This window comes from Carassius auratus, chromosome 14, assembly GCF_003368295.1.
Source record: "Carassius auratus strain Wakin chromosome 14, ASM336829v1, whole genome shotgun sequence".
Classification (NCBI taxonomy): Eukaryota; Metazoa; Chordata; class Actinopteri; order Cypriniformes; family Cyprinidae; genus Carassius; species Carassius auratus.
In genome coordinates, this window is record NC_039256.1 from 20,381,021 (window position 1) to 20,387,562 (window position 6,542).

Here is a 6,542-nt window from a genome sequence, read left to right on the forward strand (position 1 = left end):
TTAAATACCTAATACTGATTTATTTTTGTTAAACATCTGTTAATGTCAACCAATATAAAACGTAGTGACTCTTAACTTGAACAAAAAAAATCATCATATTTCAAGCAATGCAACATGATTCCCCATTAAGAAGAAATAATTGCTTCTGCCTGCTGCAATGATTATGATGAATATCCATAGCCAAATACTTCTCTAGCCTTGATACAAAAGCTCATTACTCAGACAAAATTCTTTGTGAATTGTATATGTATTAATATTTCCTAATTAAAACACCTGATTCAACTCAACTGCTTGTTTGTGTGTTAAATATGGAGACATAAAACATTCTGGGAAGTGGTCCCGAGGACTGGAGTTGGGAAGCAATGACTTTGGGATGACATGTAAAGGGTTTCTCCACCCCAAAATGAAATCTGTCATTAATCAGTCACCCCCATGTCATTCCAAACCCCTAAAAGCTTCGTTAATCTTCAAAACACAATGTAAGATATTTTGGATGAAAACCGGGAGGCTTGTGACTGCCCCATAGACTGCCAAGTAAAATACACTGTCAAGGTCCAGAAAAGTATGAAAGACGTCATTAGAATAGTCCATCTGCCATCAGTGGTTCTGTGCCATCAGTCTACGGGACAGTCACAATCCTCCCAGTTTTCATCCCAAATATCTTAAATTGTGTTCTTAAGAAAAACTAAGCTTTTACAGGTTTGGAACGACATGGGGGTAAGTGATTAATGACAATTTTCTTTTTTGGAGTGGAGTATACCTTTAAGACCAGCTTTTTCAACACAACTTCAAGTGACACGTGAAAACTATTTGACTTCTAAAGTTCCTAGCATCATTTTAACTACATACCGATTACACATCTTCAACAAAAACCAACAATTCCTCCAGTACAGCATCTGATATCCCATAAACGATTATAGACAGCAAACTCTGGTTAAGAACAGCCTGTCTTTGGTGTTTGGTTAAGGCTATTACTTTTAAGGGGAAAGGAAGACATTTTCTTGTCTGCTCGACATTTCCTGGCCTGTGCCCACATGTGGTTTCCCCGAGCCACACAGTGAGGCTTTGGGGGTAATAAAAGCAGAGGTGGTGATTAAGGAGCAGGAATAATGGCCTCCACAAAACCTGGAATGCGTTTAACTGCCACGCCAACCCGGGAATCATTCAGGGCCCAGCTCCATTAATATCTGCCATTATTCAGCTTTTCCAGGGCAGATGCATTTTTGACTTATTAGGCTCTGCAAAATACGGTCATTAGCTTAGCAGTATTACAAAACCCTAACAGGGCATAAAAACAAAGAGAAGTGCAAAATCTCTGGAACCATATAGGACAGTATCAATGTATTGTGTGGCAAAATCATATGAGTAAAAAAAAAATGTAAGTAATCATGAAAGGCCACTTTTAACCTATAACCAAACCAACCCTAAACTTACCTTCAATGAAGTCTAAGCAGATCATACAAAAATCTACAAGTGAGATTGTATTAATCTATTCAAATTCATCAACTCACCAAACTGTGAAAGAGTTATGAACACGAATAAGAATGTGTGTTTCACTTGATGAACACGTAATATTGTCCATCAAGGCAAGACAAGCCATTCACAGGTTGTCTAGTGCCTACTAATTTTTGTCAAGCCGTGCTTCTGTTATGCTTTGCTAACCTGCCTACTGATTTAACCTTGTTGAATTTTGTGAGTCCTCTATAAATCCTGGATTAGGGAGGACAAATGTCACAGAGACTCTCACTCAAAGACATCCTCCATGTGACTGTGTGCTCAGCACACCCAATCCCCATCACTTTCCTCATTACATGCACTTCATGGCTCCTTAAGGCTCCAGGTTTTATCTGGGATTTCACATTTCTCCTTTCGCACTTGATATCCCCAGCCCAGTAACTTGCAATCAGGACCTGGCTCAGGGATCCAGAGCTGCAGAGCGGCACCTTGATTTCTGCAAAGTACCAATGGTAGAGTTAAGCCCTGGTAATTGCAGGTCAAAAATACACTTCTGGCCTCCACCCACACAACACACTGACCTGAGCTAATGGTTAGATTGTGGGAGAAATGACGAGGGTTTGCATTTTATCTGCTTGTTCAGTTGTTCCTCAACGTGCCAGGGTAAAGGGATCCGTGTGTGCATCGGATGTCTGTTGAGTATGTGTCTAATTGAGAGGTAAGCAAAAAAAGTTTTGTGCCTTTAGAAAGTTTCCAATAAATATCCTGCTCTTAATTTTAAACACCTGCCCATAAACCTCTGAGGAATGCTAAATAAAACCAAAGCTTTCAGAGAAAGCCTTCTGTCTGGCTCTCACACCAAGACAGCAGGATTTGTAATGGCTGTAACTAAGATTAAGCAGTTCAGGCTGGACCGGAAGTGCAAAAAAAAAAAAGGTCAATGCACTGGTACATGCTTCACAGTAGGGATGTGCACAAATAATCAACTATTTGACTACTTGTCTGCACTAACAAGTCAACTGGTAAGGTCCTGTCCCAAATGATGCTCTAAGACACTGTGTCCACATTTTGGTGATGGACAAAAATGATGGCTAAGGGCGGCTTGTGAACAACAAAACGCAGGTGCTCACAAAAGGACACTATGGTTTCATGGACATACACACATCAGCCATTGTAGGTACATAAGTGTGCAATTTGGAATGAGTCCTAAAAGCAATCTTCAAAATGTTTCACTTAAATTAAAATTCTAAACCTGGCTTCCTGTCATCTCTATACTGTTCTGTCCAAAAATATTAAACTTATTAAATATGAAACTGTATATCTTTACATTTATATATTTGATATTATATATCAATACATTTAATATAAAAATCGAACATATTGTTCTTAAATATATGCATGCATGTGTGTGTATTTACATATATAATAAATAGTACACACACATATGTTACGTAAACAAAAGCTTATTTTGGATGTGATTATTATTTATTATTTACCATATATATATATATATATATATATATATATATATATATATATATATATATATATATATATATATATATATATATATATATATATATATATATATATATATATATATATAAATGCTAAAAAAATTAAGAGTTAACAAGTTTATATATTCACATTAAACAATGTATAATATAAGCATATATTTAAAAAATATGCACTCACACATATGCACACATACTGTATAAATGTATATATACATATATATGCACATGGTATATTGTATAAGCATATAACATAACACAAAATACATTAATAATTTAAAAATAATTCAATAAGATGCATTTAACTCATGCATGTTTTTTCATAAGAATAATCAATAAAAATAAAAATAATTCTAAATAAACTGTACATGTAAATATAAATTGCAACTATATATATATATGTGTGTGTGTGTGTGTGTGTGTGTATGTAGGTATGTATGTATGCATGCAAGTAGCATGCACACGCATTTTAAAGCATGTAAATATGTAAACATACACACACAAAGAATAAAGAAAATAATAATAATGTGCAAATGTTGTAAGCACCTAAACAAGAGGAAAAAATGAAATAACCATGGCAATCAGGCTTTCTTTGTGTCCACATTCAATCACAAATCACACAGCAGACTTTGTGCACAGCAAAATAGGGCAGGAAAAGGGTCTTGAACTTGCTTTCAATTTTGACCCCCAGGAGGGGGGCGAGGGGTAACCTAGGGGCCGGAGACGGTTCTAATAGACTGCAGCTCTGGTTTCGATTGCCCAAACTCCTGACGCCTTCCGCTGCTGCACCTGTCAGCCGTCAATAGACCCCCTGCCCGCACCCTTTCAGCATGGTGAATATATGGCCATGATGAACGCCCCAACCCAGCTAATTACTGAGACCTCAAAGGCCTAGATCTGCTGCATGCACCACTACAACACCAAACCAGCCTGCTCTGACCTATGCATCTTATATACACCCTCACACACACGCGTGCGCGTGAACGAACTTACACATGTGGGACACTCGTGAGCAGCACGGCTGATGGAAGCACTATTGCGTGGCAGGAGATTAACAGAGCTGTCTACACGCAAGCATGAATAATACAGTTATCACTCCAGACAGACAGGCAACACAGACAGCAGGTTTAAACTGCAGCTCAGTGCTGAAGCCCTCGCACGACACTGCATCAGATACACACTCTCTGCAAGAGATGATGTGCATGAAGCATCTGTAAAAAAATAAATCAAGATCAGGGGAGACTGGGGCTAGTTGTCACATGCCTGTCTCAGTGAATATAGTGGAGTCAATGTTTCATTACACAAATGTTGTCACACAAAAAAACAGTAGTTTTAAAAGTTCGATTCAATGGCCAATTTGGATTATTACATCAACAGAGCAAATTCTTCTGTATTTTGACATACAGCATAATGTAAAGGCTTAATGAAAAATAAAAAAATAAATGTTGGGTGGGGACAATCAGAGCTTGCGGGGACGAGTTTAAGCCGACTATGATTGGTCCAGCACGTCACCAGAAAGAAGTCTGTCATTTCACTACAAGATCAAGTTTATCACATTTTGATGGACAATTATAAAGGCAAAAATAAAGCAAAATAAAACATATGGACAGATTAATTAATCATAATTTATCTATAACCATGGTTTGGAAAATAGACATGAGGATTTAGGGTTTTTTACACACTTGGGCCTAAATAAATAAATAGGTCACTTTGTCACATGTTTTTGTATAGAACATATAAATTAAAACTTATGTTTATTTCAATTAATAGTTTATTATTTTGTATGTAACCTACATTATGTATTTTTCATTATTTTGCAAGCAGTTTTGCATTTCACAATTGTTTCAATGTTTATGTTTCGGGGGGAATCCCTATATAAGGTTTTTATGTCATATTGTTATTATGCAAACTCCATATACTGCCAAAACATGCCTCTCCATAGCGACAAAAGGTGTGCAAATTAGGGGGGGGGGGGGTTATTAAATTATATATTTTTTAAATTACATAAATGATTCAATTATAAATTATTACTAGGTTTGCTGGATGGATGGACAGAGACATTTATTAAAGTATAAAGTAGCCTATGTTGTACAAAAATGACCCTGAGTAAATATATCTCTATATGAACCATAATCTTTGACACTACATACTTATATTAACTCGATGTTAATATCTAATAGAATTTAGGTTTCCACAAAGAAACATTACGTTGTACCAATGCGTGCGTAATGCACAATATGTAGCGCAAAACATAGCCAATGATCCTCATGTATGCAGTCATGCATGAAGCATGATTTTAAAATGTGTACACCAGCGGGACAATAAAGTCAAAGGCACGTTCCAGACCGACGTGTAATCCCAACAACAACATGAAACACATGACCACGTACGCCGTGGCACCTGATTCGCTCTCATCACAGTGATGCAGGAGCTCAAACATGGATGCGCCTCGTTAACACTTCACAGCGCGGATCGTTGCAGGTGCATCTTCGCATTATCTCGCTACATAAAGTGGGCTCACATTAAAATGTGCTGTAGTGTACACAATCATACCCACATATAACCACATTTCCATCAACTGTCAAAACTCCAGCATTCACTGTATGTGTTGTCTGTCTCCTCTCTCTGCCCCAGACAGCAGCTGCACCTGCGACAGCACACCGGCTCTGTTCCAAGACAATCCCCCAACATGAACGCATATATTTAGTTGAAGACAATGTTACAGGACTACATATGCCCAGACTACAGAGTGCGACATGTTACGTGTGCCATTGCTGCGTACCGGCGTCCCAGTGAAAGTGTGTCGTCTGCGCTGAACTTGCAGAGGATGAAAGTGATGGTTGAGAAGCGCTCACCCAGCTCAGGTCCTCAGCATCCACTTTCCAAAACTATAGAAACCTGTCTCGAAGCAATCAGTAGGCTACAGAGCAAGTTCAGGGCGTCCCATAGTCACCGTACGCCCTGCGACATATTTTTAGTTTTGACCCGTTGATGTCATTTCCTGTGTGAGTGCCACATACCTTGAGTCGTTTCAAAACCACTAATTGGGAGCAATTTTTCCGCTCGCTTGACCGCGCTGGTCTATAGGTCCAAGCGAGCGGTTATTTCAAAGAAATTCTGAAACAAATCTGTCGGGTTTAGTGTTTTGGAAAAATTTAGTGGTATTCAAAATCCCGCTTGATTCGTGCGTCCGCCGACTGTGGCGCATTTACTTTTATATAATCGCAGAAAGATTCATTCGCACTCTATCGAGTCAAATGCGTTTACAGGAACTGTTTTCTGTAAGTGACCTTTATTAAAGTGCCCTAAAGGCCTTTCTTAAATATTCTTCTAGAAAGTTTGTTGACAAAAACATGGTGGAATTTTAATCTGTAGCCAACAAAAATCCAATCAATATGTATATGCGATTACAGATTTCATTTAAACGCCTGAACGCCTTGTTTTTGGTATTTATTTTGGCGATTTATTTAAACTTTTATGCTTTATTACCATAGTTGTGTGCTACAAATAAAAACAATTTGTATAAATTGTCGATTACACAGAGTGCTGTTAAACATTCATGTTTGTTTAAAA

General features: G+C 37.7%; 1 long non-coding RNA gene across 2 annotated transcripts; it reads right to left on the reverse strand.

Annotated features, from left to right (window-relative positions):
- Positions 1–700: 700 nt before the first annotated feature.
- On the reverse strand, positions 701–6,141 carry LOC113113966 (uncharacterized). Of its 2 annotated transcripts, XR_003293660.1 has the most exons (4): positions 5,752–6,141; positions 5,527–5,635; positions 2,037–2,162; positions 701–1,951 (listed from the first exon to the last, which is right to left on the reverse strand). It is a non-coding gene; the product is annotated as an uncharacterized LOC113113966 (long non-coding RNA). The 2 variants fall into 2 exon arrangements; XR_003293661.1 differs by lacking the exon at positions 5,527–5,635.
- Positions 6,142–6,542: the final 401 nt, after the last annotated feature.